The 19,417-nt window shown below is 36.4% G+C and overlaps 1 non-coding gene across 1 annotated transcript; it reads right to left on the bottom strand.

The window, feature by feature from the left end:
* Positions 1-16,296: 16,296 nt before the first annotated feature.
* Positions 16,297-16,422, bottom strand: LOC128571484 (U4atac minor spliceosomal RNA). The gene has a single exon (XR_008375890.1). It is a non-coding gene; the product is annotated as a U4atac minor spliceosomal RNA (small nuclear RNA).
* Between the last annotated feature and the right edge of the window lie 2,995 nt (positions 16,423-19,417).

Here is a 19,417-nt window from a genome sequence, read left to right as displayed (position 1 = left end):
AACAAACCAGAAACACAATTCCCTTTGCACTAGCTTCAAAGAAAATGAAATAGCTGGGAATATACTTAATATAAGAAGGACCTCTACAAAGAGAATTATGAAACTGTAAGAAAATAAATAGCAGAAGACACTAATAAATGGAAGAACACACCATGCTCCTAACTAGGAAAAATCAACATTGTTAAAATTTCTGTACTACCCAAAGCAATCTACAGATTCAATACAATCCCCATTAAAATATCAAGACCATTCTTTGGAGATTTGGGGAAAAAAATAGTTCTTCATTTTGTCTGGAACCAGAAAAAAAAAGCCATATATCAAAATCTATTCTTAGTAATTAATACAAAGCCAAAGGCATCACCTACCAGACTCCAGACAATATTACAAGTTCAGTGATCAAAACATCATGGTATTCACACAAAAATAGATACATAGACATTTGGGACAAACTGAATAGAAAACCAAGAGATGAAACCAGTCTCTTATAGTCATCTGATCTTTGATAAACCTAACAAAAGCATACACCTGGGAAAGTGTTCCTATTGAATAATTGGCACTGGGAGAACTGGATAACCACATGTAAAAGACTCAAACTTGACCCGCACCTTTCACTACTTACAAAAATTCATTCAAGATGGATAAAAGATTTAGATCTAAGGCAAGAAACAATAACAAAATCCTAGAAGAAAGTGCTAGAAAAACTCTTGAAGATGTCAGCCTGAAGAAAGATTTTATGAAGATGACTACCATGGCAAACGCAACAATAATAAAAATCAACAAATGGGACTTAATTAAAATGAAAAGTTTCTGCACAACTAAAGACTCAACAATCAAAGCAAATAGACTACCTTCAGAATGGGAAAATATAATTGCATGTTATGAATCTGACAAAGAATGATAAGTAGGATCTATAGAGAACTTAAATTAATAAAAAAGTACCAACAATCCCATCTATCACTGGGCAAGAGATTATACACAGTACCTTCTCTGAGGAAGACAGATGAATGGTTAACAAACATATGAAAAAATGCTCACTGTTCTTAATCATCAGAGAAATGCAAATCAAACCACCCTGAGATATCACCTAACCCCAGTCATAAGAGACCACATCACAAAATTCTAAAGTTGCAGATGCTAGTGCTGATGTGGAGAGAGGGAAAGCCTTTACACTGTTGTTGGAACTGCAAACTAATACAGCCTCTTTGGAAAGAAGTATTCAGAATCCTCAAAGAACTCAAGTTAGATCTTCCATTTGAACCTGCAATTCCACTACTAGGCTTAAACCCGGAAGAAATAAAATCATTTTATCATAAGGACATTTGCACTAGATTGTTTATCGCAGCTCAATTTACAACTGCCAAAATGTGGAAACAATCTAAATGGTCATCAACTCAGGAATGGATTAACAAACTGTCATATATACATACTATAGAATACAACTCAGTCATAAAAAGATGGTGACTTCACATCTTTTGTATTAACCTGGATGGAGTTGAAACACATTCTGCTCAGTAAAGTATCACAAGAATGGAAAAGCAAATATCCAATGTATTCAATACGAATATGAAGCCAGTAGATGCTCTAATTCATGCCCACATAGAAGAAAAACTCATTTCAATTCATGTTGAGGGGAGGGGGAACTCAGGGGTGTCGGGGGTGCTCCCACTGATTGGGCACAATGTAGGGTTGTGTGGTACATCTTTTTGGTGCAGAACATAACTACAGGAGGGACTCTACCTAACAAATTCATATATTGTGATTTGGTTGTTGATAACATCACATTAGCTGGAAATAAAAAAAAATAGTCTTTCAAACAAGTGAAGAGTCCGTTTTACTCTATATTATTTTAAAAAAATTTATGTAGCAAAATAAAATTATAATACAATGTCATCCCCATTGTCATAACATCAACAGATTTCTATTTAGAACTGGTCACAAAAGGGACACTGCTGTCATCAAAAAACACAACTTTGTGACTTTTACTGAGTTCATGTCTTTTTCACTATGTAAAGGAAATGAATAGACTGTTCTTAAGTTAATTCTTTCTCTTAAGTTTTGAGCATGGGAAAATATTGTGATTCTGCCTTTAAAATTCTAAAACAATTTTTAAGGAAAACATTTTATAATAATGATTTAAAATTCCATTTTCACACATGATATTTCATTTTACATCAGTAAGTGTTAGCTAGTCAGTATTTTAGTTGGGGTTCTCCAGAATCAGTCCCTTAGATGAAGTTTTCTCTGTAACATAAAAAAATAAGGAAGAGAACCTAGAGGTGCCAGTCAAGAGAGGAGAGGAAGCCAAGTAAGATGGCAACGTCAGAGTAAAAGGGTAGAGGGTAGCTTTACTATTATCTGCATGGAAATTTTAAGGTATAAATTATGCTTCAGAATTCTGTTGACTTGAGATAAGAGATCTGAGCTTTCATTTCTAATGCTTTCAGACATTGGCTAGAAGCTCCAAGGGGAATGTAACTTTTCAGGTAACTCTGTCTCTTCTCATTTGCAGGCAAAAATAGATTTCAGTAGCCCAAGAACAGTCCTTTGCCAGCTATTGCAGTCCTTTGCCGGCTATTCCAGCACGTAACACCTGGAAAGGGGTGGGACAGGTTCATAAAATCAACAGGGAAAAACATGACCTACAGGGATATGAGCAGAGCAGACGGCTGTGCACCACACTCAGGTTTTGCAATCTCACTTTCAAAGATGAGAAAACTGAGATTAAGAAAAGAAATACTATTTGTGTGCAGCCACACACAGGTAAAACTGTCAAACTAAGATTATACATGGCCTTGTCTGTAAATCCTGTTATTTTTACTTTCCCCCATTACAACCCAGGATATAATACTATTTTTCATAATTAGCATATATCTGCATAATAAAATATGATCTGATATTTTTTAGCCCTCTAACATTTCAGATTACTTTGAATATTTTATTTCTCTTTCTATAGTTAGTTTTAAATCCTTTTAAGTCAAAGATCCTAAACATTTGGATTTAGCAGATAATATAAATCAACCAATCAGGCTAGTTGAGAGAGACAATAAACAATAACACCTTCCCTCTACAGAGGTGCTGCCTACTTAAAGGAGATAGGCCCTTCTCAGCCCTGCATAATTGTTGCCATGGGGAAATGAAGAGCTGGTGTCACCAATTCTTCTGTTTTCTCTTTTTACCAGCTTTAGCCAGAAATCAGATTATTTCATGTATAGTCTGCTCATTTTTAAATACTGGCAACTGATCCAGTTTTTTTTAAAAACTGGAAGGCAATTTTGTGCAAGTTGTACACACACACACACATATGTAACATTCATTTTGTAGGCAAGCTACCATTTTGCTCTCAGGTATACACCAACAGGCTCAGTGCCACTGGATTTTAAATGTGCTTTATGTAAAGTCATTCAAATTGAAAGAATTTGAAACTGGGTTGCTAGCACAAAAATACATAATGAGAAGGATTGAGCTCATGATTTTGAGTTTGAGATCACTGAAATAAGCTAATACTTTCACGAACTATAAATTGTAGTCAATTCAGTCACAAGGGATAGATTATTTTTAAAGCTAATGAGGTGTTTTTTGATTTTTTTTTTCTTTTTTGGTTTTGAGTCTTGGACTGAAACACAAATGGGAATAAAAGGATGTCTCAAAATCTTTTACCATTGTTTTAAACTCTGTTGAAATGAATGCACTTTGTGTAAAAGAATGATAATCTCATGATACCCAGTCTTCATTTTTTTTTTTGTGGTTTTTGGCCGGGGCTGGGTTTGAACCCACCACCTCTGGCATATGGGACCGGCGCCCTACTCCTTGAGCCACAGGCACCGCCCGATACCCAGTCTTCTTTAATACAATTTTTTATAATGCTACCTCTATTATCATGGAATATTGAACCTCAGATCTCAAGTAGAAAGAACAGAAAACTAATTTACAATTAAATAACATGTATTTCTATGTCTAAATGCTTGGACATGTCCTTGCTATCATATTTAAATAATATGTTTACACCTATAAATTGACAGCCTATATATGCTGTCACAAGTGACAAACAATCAAGTTTTTACTACCAGTAATCTAAATTTCAAAAATAAATTGTTCTCAATAAAATATTTCCCAAATTGAAAAATAACTTTTGGTATAATATTCAAAAAAATATAAATAACAATAAAACATGTTTTCCTTTCATTTTAGACAAATGTAAGTGCCTAGGAAATGGAACATACATAAAAAATAGTTTATGGGTTTATGTGTCAAAGGAGTTAATTTCAAAGCTCAATCTATAAGAATTACCATTGAGATATTTGGAAGTCATGCAGAACATGAGAGAAATTCTTTACCTTGCTATCTCTTGCTTTGAAGGGTCCTGGCATCTCCTGTCCCTACCTGCCTACTATAATAAATACTGCAGTGTCCCAATTATTATGATAACCCAGCAAGTTCCAATTGCTCACTAAGGGGCAACACTTTCCTATTGAGAACCACTGTTCTAAAGTTATCATGAAGACAGAAGCCACATGATTAAACAAACGCAGAATGCTGAGGAACCAGATGAAATAGACCTCACATCTTTCAAATAACAATTAGTAGGATACCTTAGAAAAAGTGCAGTTTTAAAATAAAGAGCATCCAAGGCTAGCTAGCCCCAAGCAAAGGGCAACATAACAATTTGTCATCCATAAAGGGCTTTGTCAATCACCCGAGGCTGACAAAGCAGCAAAGTAAAACAATCTTTATGACAGTGGCTGCCATACATGTTCAAAATGCATTGTTCTCAGTAAAATACTTTCAAAATTAAAAAATAAGTTTTGGCATAAAATTTAAAATATATAAATAACAATAAAGAATGACTTTATTAATGCAAAAGGTCAAGATGACTCAGGCCAATGCCTTCCTCCTATTCAATATTTTCATTCATGCCTCTGACACACACCACTTTCTTTGGTCTAGAGATCAAATATTTTCTTCATGGTAGCTGTGATGATTTCATAGTAGAAGTGGATTTTAGAGAAAAGAATCTTTGATTTTAAGATTTTTGAAGAGATTAGCTAGTGACAATGAAATCGTTAATTTGTATGTGAGCACAGGACTGGAAATCAAATGGGGTTTAGATTTTTTAAGACATTTTCAGATCACAGGCTCTGATGCATTGTCTCTTAAAGAAAAAGTTAAATTAAGCTCAAGTTATTTTTCTATCAGAGAATTTTGAGCAAATAACAAACCATTTTGTTACCAGCATTTTTCTCTCTGTGGTAGGTCCTTGGTTTGGAGATTTAAGAAAGGAAGCCCAGATCATGCAAATAAGTGACAGGATAAAGTTTATTTACAGAAAAAGACATAGAAAGAAAGATAATGAAGAAGTAAGAGCTTCCAGCAGTGGAGGAGATGTCTGCCCAAGCAGGAAAACCCACATAGGTCTTTTGTCTAGGGGTTCATATACTGCCTGTGAGCAGCGGGTGGCTCTTGGGAATGTATGTCAGACTTGGCCAGGAACCAGTAGACAGAAAACATCCTGCCAGGTTTTAGGGAGTGAACGTATTAGCAAACGAACTTGGTCCTCATAGTCCCTGTCCCAGGTAAAGCAGCAAGGTGTATGTTTTCCACTTCAGGAAGGGCAGTTGGGATGAGATACTGGTCAGCATGCTTTTCTCTGATCCCAGCTGGGTTCAGAGAGTGTGTCCTGGAAAAAGCCTGTTTGCCCATGCCTAGAAAATGGGGGTCCCTATCCAGCCCTGAATGGGGGAACCCTGTATCAATATCTTTCTAAAACATAATATGATAGGATCTGGAAAATTTGAAGCAGGACTCTGGTTTTAAAATCTTAGTAGAATTAGTTCAATGACTAGTCAACATAAGTACAGAAAACTTTGAAAAAGAAAAGACATGAAGTCTTACTAAATGTCATACAGAAAAATACAAATATACACGTGTTGCCAAATTATGTTGCTAATGATACAAAGTCTCCCTCATTCGGGGCTGGACAAAGACCCCCATTTTCCAGGTCTAAGCAGATTTTTTTCTGCAAACTGTACTCTGTGAATACAAGCAAGACAGGAGGAAAGTAGTTTTTCTAGTATGTCATGTAAGATGTGTCTCTTCAGGAGGAGACCTTCTGCTGCCTTTTCCCAGAACTGGAGGAATTGCAATCATTTGTTAATACACTCATTCACTCACTAATCAACATTGAAGTCTGTTAAGCCCTGGCCAGGTGTAAAACAGTATAAAACCAAACAGTATAAAACCCTTAGACAAAAAACTTGCCTGGGGGATTCCCACTTGGGTCTTCTGTCTTCTGTCAAAGGCTCTAATGCCTTTCTTTCCTTCTCTATTCCTTTCTATTTAATAAATTCTATCTTACCACTGATCTCTGTGGTCTGTGGGTTCATTCTTTGAATCTCTAAGACCAAGGACCTACTGCAGAAAGAAATTCCATCAACACTAGCAAAACCAAACACTGTTCAAATAAAATCACAAGAAAAGTATTACTGGTCAAGGAAGAAAAAAATGTCTAATCTGCTTGTACTAATCACAGTCAAAGCCACCTGACATTAAAGAGATGATTTTGACCAAATGAACTGCGTAACCATTTGGAATGAGGCTGGAATCTCCATGTTTTGAGTTTACTGAAGAAATACAGTGATTGGATGTCAGAGTGTAAATTTTGGTAAATGAGCAAATATATTAGTTTGCCATATAGATCCAGTGTAGGTGGTATATGTTTTTTATCTTGTTTCTCATTTTCCCTCAAATTTAGCAAACAAAATACATCTAGTTTACAAAATATTTGTTTGATGGTGATATTGGAATTTTGTTTTCACTAGGTTCTTGGTCTCGGTGATTTGAAGAATAAATCCGCATACCACAGATAAGTGGTAAGACAGGATTTATTTACAGAAAAGAATACAAAAACACCAAAGCTCCTGGAGGGAGAGAAAACCAAGTCGGGAGAGAAAAGCTCTCCCTCTCTCTGTCTCTCTCTGTCTTCCTCCCTGGGGGTATATATAGGCACATGGGTTCCTTGTATATGAGGCCCAGGAAATGAATGGGTACAGTCCCTTCCTCTGGGGCAAGGGGAATGAATGTATCAGTCAATGGACACAGTCTCTTCCGCTGGGGCAGGGGTGAACGAATGTATTAATGAATGGACACAGTCTCTTCCTCTGGGGGAAGGGGAATGAATGTATTAGTGAATGGACACATTTCCTTCTTCTGGTGCAAGGTGAATGAATGTATTAGTGAATGGACACAGTCCTTTCCATTGGGGCAAGGTGAATGAATGTACTAATGAATGGACACAGTCCCTTCCTCTGGAGCAAAGTGAATTAATGTATTAATGAAGGCACACAGTCTTCCACTAAGGCAAAGTGAATGAATGTATTAATGAAGGGACACAGTCTTCCACTAGGGCAAGGTGAATGAATGTATTAGTGAATGGACACAGTCCTTTCCATTGGGGCAAGGTGAATGAATGTATTAATGAATAGACATAGTCTTCCACTAAGGCAAGGTGAATGAATGTATTAGTGAGTGGACACAGTCCATTCATAGAATTGAGGCCTAGGAAATTTACATGAATTTGACCTAGGCATAGGAAATGGGGGTTCCATATTCAGTCATAAGTGCAAAGGGAAGGAGACACCAAGGCTCCAGTATCTCCTCAGCAGTTGCCCGGCCCCTTTGGCTATTGGAGGCTCTGGTGGGGGTGGAGGTGGGGCTGGGAATCCCACCCCTCTTGCCTACCCTCCAAGCAGCTGGTTCCTCCCCCGGCTACTGCTGCACCAACACCGCCAAGGTGGAGGCAGCAGGTCCTTCAGCTCAGCTCAGCTGAGCTGGCTGGGCCGCCCCCTGTCCTGTATCAAAGGTTCTTAGAAATCAAAAGAGAAACTGAAAGGTTAAGACTCTAATCCTTACTCAGTGCCCAACACATTCAGCCTCAGGCAAGTCATATGAGAATTCTAATTACCAAAACAGAGTTAATTGTTTTTACCACCTTTGCTAAAAATATTTAATTTTTTTCATTAAAAATTATATAAGCAATCCAGTTGTAACCTTGTTTCCTTTGATGCATAGAGTATTATTTTCATTAAAAATATTATTTACCAGGGGTTGCCTTGACTAAGATTTATATAAGAGGTTAAAGAGCTAACTCTTAGGTATATAAAATTCTTCCTTCTTTTCTAGTATGCTTTCCCCTAATGTGCAAAGGCAGAGATATTCTTAATTATTGAACAAACTTGGACTAAACACATCTAATGTGATAGGTTGTTTGCTAACTGCTGGGGAAAGTCCTTGAAAGAACTTTCAAGTTATTAGGTAAATAGTGTATAGAATAGATAAGCCTAAAAATGTATAAATTGAGGTAGTATTGACCAAATGTCACAAAAAATACACACACAAATGTAGAAAAAAGACTCTTAAGGATATTATGGACTGAAATCTTGAAAAATGAAGAGTATCTCACAGGACAGAGATATTGGTAAAGGTAGGAGGATGGAGGGAGGTTATTAAATGGTAGAAGTTATTTCTGGCAGAGGGAATAGCCTTAGGAAAGGGAATATTTTAAGTAATTTGCAAGAATTTACATAGTTACTTGAAGATGTAGGATGCAAAGAGGGTTAGTATGGGATAAAACTAAAAAAGTACAGTGAGAAGAAATCATTTGGTGGCAACAGAAACCTCTGAATTTTTAAAAATTGTGTGTTGTAAACACTACTCTAAAAAGTTGGATGCGGTTGTTAAACACACAAAGGTAGTGAGAAAGAAGGTTGGCATTTTAGTAACATGGGGGGAAATGCAAAGGATTTATTGGCATGTGCCTTTCATAGTCCCTTGATGGAGGTAACATCAGGGAAATAGGAGAGAACACCAAGGCGCGATTTAAATTTCAAACACTGACTTTGAACTTTAAAGTTTACAAATCGTAAAAGCTGGATGCCCTCCTCAACATACAAAACAGGAAAGTACCTCCCGTAATGCTATGTCTCTCTAAAATCTCTCGAAATCCTCTTGGCCTCCTTCAGCAGCAGAAAGCTTCCATTGAGGTGCTTCATGCCGAAGATGTATGATTTTTTGCATTTGTTTATCCAATTTTCCATGAGCTTCATCTGAATAGCGATCTAATTTATTCTCTGAGGAGAGAGTAAAACAGCTTGTCTCTTTTCAGAAAATATGTGGACTGAATTATTTATTTCTAACTTCTTAAGAAGCTTATAAAATGCAGGATGAAAGGTCAGGATTAATTAAGAAAAACAGTGTGAATTTCAACAGAAGAAATGTAAGTTAATTGGCAAAAAACCTGCCGCAGCTATTACCCTATTGATATTCAGCAAAACTTGACTGGGCTGAAAAAAAAAATGCCTTACTTGTAAAGAGTTGTATGTTGTGATAATGTTGATTTTAGTGTTGAAGTGTATATGCTTTTCGAATAATATTTTTCCTCAGGAGTGGCTCTCACTGACAGTTGTTTCCCTTTGCTGTCAGAGGCAATGGAAAGCCACTCAAGGTGCTGACAGAACCATTAAGACAGAAGGTCTGGGTTGTAAAGAGAAAAGCAAGATTAGGGAAGTTGTAGCCATTCCTCATAAATCCCCGTGCTCTCTAAATAATGCAACTTTAATGGTTATACCTTTTATGCTAATGAGCATTCAGTGCGGCTTCCAAGACATTTAGAAGTAAGCATCCATGCTGACGGGGACGCTCATTGGGTTAATGCACATGATAAAGACTGAGTGTAATCTGGGAAGCAGAAAATATGGGCTCTGCCTCTTAATTAGAGTCGATACTCTCTTCTCCATCTACGCTTGTCCAGAGGGCATTTTGACTTGGATGTATTATATTACAGCTTCAAACAACATATCCCGAGTGAACCTCATAATCTTCCATGCTAAGATGAATTTGCCTCTCTAGTTTCCCAACCATTCATTTTATTTTAATAAATATTTTCCAGGTATTGTCTGAGAGTTGGCGCAATAAAGACAAATATGCAAGTGAACTGTGTCCTCAGGGAGCTTGCCACCAAATAGAAAGAGGCAGGCAGGTAAATAAATGCTATTCAGTACATTTTAACCTGCTATGTGATATGATAGAAATGGTTAAGGAGGGTTTGACTCTCACAGTAACTTTATCCCCTATATCCAGTCTGTCACCTACTTTTGGTAATTCTCCCTGTATGTATTAATTTCTCCTTACTGAAATGAATACAGGCTCTAAAAACCAGGAATGGTGCTTGAACACAGTAGGTATTTCATAAATATTGAATAAACGTGTTGACTGCCTGGAATACTTGATTAGAACACTGTAGGTACTGAATAAATATTTAAGTGAATAAAAATACCCACACCCCCTTTCAGTCAGTTATGATGAAAGTAAGCTATCATTATCTTCTGCTCAGACTATTGAAGCAGTTATTCCCAGTTTCTCTGTTTTCCCACATCTGAGAACAAAATCACCAAATACATTGCCCCTATAAGGCTGGCATGTAACACAGGTGATGACACACTGTTTTTATAAAGAGCCATGTATCAATGTTATGGCCCACGTGGTCTCTTTTGCTACTCGGCACTCAACATTGTAATGTGAAAGTAGCTATAACCTACATGGAAAGGGATAAATAGCTGAGATTGTACTCTAATAAAACTATTTACTAAAACAGGCAGTGTGTCTCATTGGGATATAGTTTGCTGACTCTTCATAGCTATTCTGAAGTTCACAAAGCCCTTTCACAAGCTTTATTTTACTAGATTCGTATGACAGTGTTATAGTGCTTTTGTCCACTTGTTCAACCAATAATAGTTGCTGTTCTTATATGTGTAAGGAATTATGTACTAAGGACGTGAAAGTAATAAAGTAAAATCCCAGTTTTAGTAGAACTCATCAGCAAATCTAACCAGTTTCTAGCCTGTAAACATACATGTAGGTAAGGACCTTATTAATGGTACATATTGAATTCCAAGAGAACAGAGAGTAAATGCTAATTCTCTTTTCCTTATTTTGTGATACATAGTATTTAGGTCTTCCATAAACTCATCACTGAATTTATACAAAATCTCCATAAAAAATACTTCCAACATAAAATTCTACTTCTCCCAAGATGCTAATTATAATCTCAATTATATTTCTAGCACTAGGATAACTCTTTCAGACTGGTAGTGTGTGGAAGTAGCTGGCCTCCACTTTCTCTACTTGAACACCTATAGGATAAAACATACCCAGAACATGTTCTTTGGCAGGGAACCTATACCTTTCTCCTGAATAATCCAAGTGCAGCATCAAAAGTATGGACTTGAGAATCAGAGAATGCAAACTCAAATTCAGTCACCTGGCCAGGTGTGGCAACTCACCACTGTAATTGCAGCTCTCTAAGAGGCCAAGGTAGAGGTGAGAGGGTCTCTTGATCTCAGAAGTTCAAGACCAACCTGAGCAAATTTTTCAACTAAAAATAGAAAAATACATCTCTACTAAAAAAAAAAAAGAAAAAGAAAAAAAAGAAAGAACGAGAGAGAAGAAAAAAGGAAGGAAGGAAGGAAGGGTGGCACCTGTGGCTCAGTGAGTAGGGCACCAGCCCCATTTACGAAGGGTGGCGGGTTCGAACCCAGCCCTGGCCAACCGCAACAAAAAAATAGCCAGGCAGGTGCCTGTAGTCCCAGCTACTCAGAAGGCTCAGGCAAGAGAATTGCCTAAGCCCAAGAACTGGAGGTTGCTGTGAGCTGTGATGCCACAGCACTCTACCAAGGTTGACAAAGTGAGATTCTGTCTCAAAAAAAAAAAAATTAAAGAAGGAAGAAAGGAAAGAAAGAAGGAAGGAAGGAAGAGGAGGAAGAGAGAAAGAAAGAAAAGAAAAGTATAGGGAAGAAAAGAAAAGAAAAAAAGAAAAGATAGTTAACCAGGCTTTGTGATGAGTGCCTGTCCTCCCAGCTACTTGGGAGTCTGAGGCAGGAGGATGGCTTGAGCCTAGGAGTCTGAGGTTGCTAACCGCTAGGATGACACCATGGCACTCTAGCCAGGGGCCAAAGAAAAAGAAAAAGAAATCAGTCTCCTATCAACTACAAACATAGTGATGCCTTAAGAAACATCACTTATCCTCAGATTCTTCACCTATAAAATAAGCATGATAATATTTAATATAGAGAAATTTGTGGAAATTTAATGAAATACACTTATCAAACACCTGCCATTTTTGTGGTGCTAGCTTTCCTCACTGCTACCTATTGCATAAGCAAGTGCTTCCTTCTGATCTCATTCCAAACCCTGCTCCTGAATGCCGCTGCCTTCTGCCAACTAGCGAGCCAGGGCCTGAGCAGCTCCTGAGTGTTGCTTATATTCCAGGCATTGTGATAAATGGTCTATTCCTTAGCTCATTCAATCATCACAGTAATGGCATAAAAAGTTACTATTAATCCTAGTATTCTTTCAGATCTATAGATAAAGAATTTGAAATTATTTAAATTTAAACAGATTAAACAATTTGATTCCACCAAGTAGTGGATGCTCTAGGCAGCCACCTTGTTTCAAGGTCACCTCCCAAACAATCTGCAAGCTCATCTGCCATTCTATCATTAAAAGCCTTTACACAACTAACTTAAAATAGTACGTTCGTCATTATCCATTTCTATCTATCGATATTTTATCTATAAAATTTAATATATCTACTTATATATCCATATATAAAGGTAAGTTTTATCTTTCTATTGTAGCTATCTGTATCTGCATAGCTATCACTTATATACTATATTTTTATAAAAGAGTTTATGGAAAACTTGTTTGTTTTTTTTCTTTAATTTGTGGAATTGTCTGGTGAAATTATCTGGGCCTGGAGATGTCTTTTTTGTGAATTTTTAAATTATGAATTCAATTTCTTAATAGTTATAGGGATGTTCTAATTATCATTACTTATTGGATATGTCATGATAGTTCATTTTTGCCTTTCTTTTGTTCTTTTTCTAAGTTATTGAGGTAAGTACTTACTTGATTTGAAATGCTTCCTCTTTTCTAATTTGTATTAATTGATATAAATTTCCCTCTCAGCACTGCTTTAGACATGTCTCACCAATTCTGTTATATTTTACTATTGTTTTCATTCTGTTCTATGTTTTCATTCAGTTCCTCTTTCTTGAGCCTTTCTTCTTGCCCTGTGGATGATTTACATGCATGTTATTTAGTTTGCAAGTGTTGTGAGATTTTCAATTTAGAAATGCATTATGGTATGTTTTAATCCAGAGAAGATCTGTCTTGGTAAAAATTCCTTGGACTCTAGAGAAAGATGTCAAATCTGATGTTTCTTTCTTTTTTTTTTATTGTTGGGGATTCATTGAGGGTACAATAAGCCAGGTTACACTGATTGCATTTCTATTATATCCTGTTGATTGATGGTGCTGCTCAGTTTTATATTCTTACTGATTCTTACATAGGAGAGTTGGATAATGTTTTTTAAACTCAATTTGCTCATGTTTTTAGACATTTATTTTGAGGTCTTTGGGTTTGGGATATAAGTAATTTTTTTCTGAAATCTTTATATTTTTATATTATGTTAGTAGACTCTAGATCCTAATTACATCATCGGGTTTAGCTGACTCTCTATGACACTCTTCAGGCAGGGAAATATTCTGTGTCTGCACAAGGGTTTCACTCACAATATCCCAGTGGAGAAGATGAGGAGCATCTTCCAAGGTGAGGTAGAAGTCCAGGTTCCCATACAAGTTCTTCATCGATACTGTCTGAGTTAATGTGAATTTGTTACCATCTCACAGGGGCAAAAGTTCCTGCTCTAGGCTTGTTCCTTCTCTGACATCTTCCCAACAGTATTATTGGGCTGCCTCATCATAGTCTTACAAAGGTGAAAATGTAGGTTTCCCCTTAGCCTTTTGCTGATGGGGGTGAAGGAAGGGACACACCCACATCAGACTATGTTGGTTGGGTAGACCAGTCACTACCTAAAAGCTTACTATCTTGATAGGTTACTGTTTTCCTGATCCTTAGGCTTGAGAAAGAAGGGTTTTATTGGGGCTTTTTGTCTATGTGCCTGTTGGCATTTGCAGACTGCCATTGTCATTAGCTCTAATTCTTGGATAATGTGAAGCAACATGAAAATCCAGGGAACTTATCACTGTGCTGCTTCTTGGGTCCCAAACTCCCTAGCCTCTCTGCCTCTTGCTCATCACCTTTTAGAGACTTGTACTTTGTTTTGTATATTATATCTGGGGGGAGGGGGGTTCTATGTTCATGGAAGAGGAGGTTATAAGAAGCTTTAAAAATGTGGATCCTTCAGTCCCATCCCTAGAGATCCCACTTAATTATTCAGGGGTATGACTCAGAGATCCACGTTTTCAAATAGCCTAGGATGTTTCTTACATGCAGCCACGGTTGAGAAACACTCAGATCTGATCTTTTATCCTCTGTCTAAAATGAGGCCATGAAATTCAACTGTAGCTAATTGTTTCATAGAGGATATAAGTCCTAGAACTTCAATCTTATCCCCCTCCCCAAGAGAAGTCAGAAAATCATATTCATAAAATGCATTGAATTTTCTCGATTTTTATGTTGGCAATATATTTTTTTAAATCCCTGCTTGAGACAGTTTGTATGTTTATCAAAATCAGCCTGAGGATTGGTTGAGGCTTACTATCATCAATTTGAAGCTTCAGAGCTCACTAGCTTCATGCATTCTCATAGGCTGACAGCCTATTATTTCTCTCATGGTCCCACATCCACTGTCCAGCTTTAGAAACTTGCACCTGGTCAACATCATGCTTCTCAACTGGCAGCCACTCCTATTTTCTCTGCCTTTTTATCAGCCTGTATACTGGCTCAAGATAGTTACTTACAAAATACAACTTTTTATATAAAACAAGAAAACAGGAAAATGTCAATAGCTGCCATTTGCTTATTATACAAAGTCCAATTTCTTATTCATTGACACTAAAATTATCATTATTTAACACAATCCAACTCCTCTCAGTTCTACCTTAACCCCCCAAACAATAGTCTAATCCTGATAAAATTGGACATACCTTACATTTTTCCACTTCTTCATCATCTGTCTGGATGTTTTCTTTTTTAGCATGTCCTTACAGGAATTCCACTTTGAAGTAAAGCTTAAGTAATATCTCCTTATGGATGAATTACTTCATGAGCCCTAAAAAAAGGTTTATATCTCTGCTCAGGAATATAAAAAGGACTTTATAAAAAATTACTTGAATGGTAGTTATAATATACTATCCTATAATTAGTTCATGCTTTTCTCACTATTATCCTTTGCATTTCTTGACAGAAAAGATCATATTTCGTAATGCTAGCTGTATAATTACACATAATAGATACTTTTGCTGTTATTTAAATATACACAAATATACATATTTATGTACAATAAGTATGTTCCTTAAGGAAATGCTGAGTTTTAGACTTAATCTTCAAGTAACACACACAGATACGCACTAAGTTTATACTCGTGTGTAAATATATATACATACATATATATATATATCCATACACACACACAACATGTCCTCAGTAGAAAACTAAATCCACTTGACAAATACAAATTATAAATCTTGCAACTCTTTCAGGTGGATCTTACTTTCTAAAGTCATATTCTTATCAAGAAAAGCTGAATTGTTCCACTGAAAAGGACAAATTTGTACCTTCATATCATGGAAGAATTTATTTGCTTCAAGCTGGATGTATGCTACTTTGCTTAAGGGTTTCAAAACATAAAAAAATTTGTTTTCTTCATGGGCTAAAACTCTCATGAGGATGGTAAGCAACCTATCTCTTTTATTGATTTTATGATAAGCAGTCCCATTACTATGCTTTCTACAAATACCTCGGGTTCTCCCTTGAGGCACTGCACTTTCCAATTGTTAAGACTGCTGACCTTATTTGACACATTTCAGAGGCCCATGGGAGTTCTTAAACTATGCCATTATAATAAATAGTTAAAATAACTAACCTACTTATGCCAGAGAACAAAAAACTAGAAAAGTTGCATTGATTTTATATAAAAGCCAAGCGCATAAACTGGTATAATCTGTATGTAATAAACTAGAAGACTTCCGTAGCTACTAATTTAATTCTCAACATGTATATTTTTTCAGAGTTATCACTGATTTTAGAGATGGTAACTTAACCTGAACATAATAACATTTTCTTATTATAATAAAATTGTTCACATCAAGTTCCTCATAAAGATCAATTTCATATTTATTTTTTTGTGTGAAAGAGACCCAATAATAGAGTCCTATATTACCTAATCAGTGTTATTTGGGCTTTCTTCTTCTTTTTTTTAATCAAGAAAAAGAGATTTTTCTTTTTTCCAAAAATTGAATCAATATAAAGCAAAACGCCAGTTGATGTGAGCGTGTTATGTAGGTGTTAGCATTACTGCTCTCACTATGCATTCACTGGACAGTAGCGCAACCCCAAGAAAAGGATGGTTATTTGGTCTCTATTCTTAAATAAAACAACTTCTCTGGACATTTACTCTGATCAGTGGCTTCAGTGTCCCCTAATTGGTCAATTGACTCATTCATTGTCTTAAAACATTTTTAAGAGATTATTTTACAAAGTGGGCACTGTAAGGATGATAACACAGAAATACTTACCTCTGAAGCCTTAGAGACTACCATAAGAGATAAGACAAAGCAATATTGGAGAAAGGTGCAAAGAAAGATTTTAGAATTCTATTGACAATTAAAATCTTACCTTTGCTTTCATAAAGTATCTATTAAAATTACAGGAAAACATAAAAAAGAAACAAATGCATCCATAATCATATGTGAAAACATAAAGGGACAGGTGAATATGTGAGAAATCCCAGAAAGACATTTAAAGATTTAGGAAACTAGAAATGGAAGGGGCAATTGTACAGAGGATTGCAAGTAAGCAAGGTGGCTGGATATAAGATCAATATAGAAAATAGTTTTACTAGACAGCAGCAATAATTAAGCTTTTAAAAGGTAATAAAATAATAATATCTCTTTGCAAAACCACCACCCATCAAAACATTGAAAAAAGATCAAATATCTAGGAAGAAACACAACAAGAGATGGAAAAGAAATTTATGGAAAAAATTCTAATACTCTATTAAAGGGCAAACAAGGAGATTTGTGTAAATAGAAAATTTGCAGTGTTTGTACTTGGGGAAATTTACTATTATAAATATATTTTTCCACAAAAGTAACCAGTAAATCAATTGCAATCTCCATTCAAATCCCAGTAGAATTTTTCATAAAACGTGACAAACTGGGCGGCGCCTGTTGCTCAGTTGGTAAGGCGCCGGCCCCATATACCGAGGATGGTGGGTTCAAACCCGGCCCCGGCTGAACTGCAACCAAAAAATAGCCGGGCGTTGTGGCGGGCGCCTGTAGTCCCAGCTACTCGGGAGGCTGAGGCAAGAGAATCGCTTAAGCCCAGGAGTTGGAGGTTGCTGTGAGCTGTGTGATGCCACGGCACTCTACCGAGGGCGATAAAGTGAAACTCTGTCTCTACCAAAAAAAAAAAAAAAAAAAGTGACAAACTAGTTAAAAATTAAATGTTAAAGAATAAGCACGCAAGAAAAGTCAAAACACTTTTGTAATAAAGAACAAATAAGAGAGATTTCTCCTCTATCCTCAGTTGTCAACACATGTTTATTAGACATAGTAGCTTCAACAGTAATGATACTGATTCAGAAGCAGACATATATATCACTGGTACAAAAGAAAGGGCCCAGAAGATGTATGAACATATGCAAATTTGGCATTTGAGAAGCATAACACTTATAATCAACAGGGAAAGGAAAAATATTCCAATAATATGGAAATAATTGACTACATAAGATAACAAAATCAAGTTTGACTCACGTCTAGGCAGTTATTTCTTGAGCAATACTTTCTTCATTTCCGTCTTTCTTACTATCTTTTTAAGACTGTACAGCAGTTACCTTTTCTCAATTTCAAACTCACCTTTCTCTGTTTGGGTATTTGTTGCTATAGATGGTAACTGTAAAACATTTTTCCTCTGCCAGTTGGTCACATATTTTGCTTTGTCCGAAAGAGGTAGTAGAAGGGAGGAGGGTGGTTCCATAGAGGGAGGGTTCATGGTAGGACCACACCTATGGAGCATATTGCAAGGGTACAAGTCAAGTCTATCATGTATTGAACACAAATGTCTTAATACTGTGATTAAGTAAATGAGGTGAAAGCTATATTAATTAGTAGGATGTAAGCACTCCAATTTGTACAAATAACCAGCACATTGAATCCCACAAATGCATAAATGTATTCATGATTTGTGTATATATGACTTAATAAAAAAAAAAAAAAGAAAGAAAGAAAGTAAGAAGCACTAGAGGGAAACTCTAAAGCTGTAAGAAACAAAAGGAACCACTCCTTCTTCTTTTCCCCCTATTTCTAGAATCACCACTTAACCCTTGTTCTTCATTATGGCAGCAACAATTCTTTGCAAAACGACATTTTAATCCAGATTAAAATTTCTCTAAATCTTATAGCACTAAGTCTCCTTAGCACCTAATATAAGCAAATAAAACTCCAACTTAAAAGATTAAAATGAAGGATTTTTTTCCTGAAAGTTTGGGCATTTCCTGAAAGTTCCCAGGTGAACTAACTTCAGCTGGGACCCTCCTCCTCAGAGATCTGGGTCCGATTCAGAGGCTCGAGCATCAACTCTTCAAAACCTTCTCCTCAGTTGTCTGAGTTTCACTCTGTTGAACCTTTCCTCCTCCAAGCTGCTAAGTTTTAACACTTCCAATCATTTTCTTTTGATTCTGCAGCCCTGTGAATGGTGGCTGCTCCCTGACAATGTTGCACGGTGCTACCTCAGCATTCTCTTTTTATCTTTTTTCTTACGTAGTTAATAATTTTATACTTGCTCTAATCATTAATATGGTTTCTGTCCCCTGGTAGAACTCTGATTAATACAACAATACTTGAGATCCAATTTTTTTCTTCTGAGTCTTTTCCAAAATCCTTCCTTTCTAAACAAGGCCAAGAAAACATTTACATTATTCATTCAGCAATTCATTTATTCAACATTCATTGAGTGCCTATAATGTGTCAGGAACTGTGCAAAATGCTAGAGACACAAAAAACAATGAGACCCAACTTCTCTCTCCAAAGTGCTCACAAGGGAAAATAGGGGGAAAAAAAAAAAAAAGTATAATTGCAATCACAGGATTGCAAGTGTCATTACAAAAAATACAAAGATAGCACAAATTATGGAGTGGTAAATATTCAGGTGGCTGAGAAGTAGTTCTATCTGAGTATGAAGAATATGCAGATGTTTAACAGGCAGCTGGAAGGCATGGGGTTGCTCAAGGAAACGGAATTGTCTGGAACTCTCTGGTATCAGCACATGATATTGTTTCCCTGAAAAATAATTTGTGAAGATGGCAGTGAAAGAGGAAACAGGAAGAGGTATACTGGATCATAGA

This window comes from Nycticebus coucang, chromosome 18 (assembly GCF_027406575.1).
Source record: "Nycticebus coucang isolate mNycCou1 chromosome 18, mNycCou1.pri, whole genome shotgun sequence".
Taxonomy (NCBI): Eukaryota; Metazoa; Chordata; class Mammalia; order Primates; family Lorisidae; genus Nycticebus; species Nycticebus coucang.
This window is presented reverse-complemented; position numbering and strand designations above follow the sequence as displayed.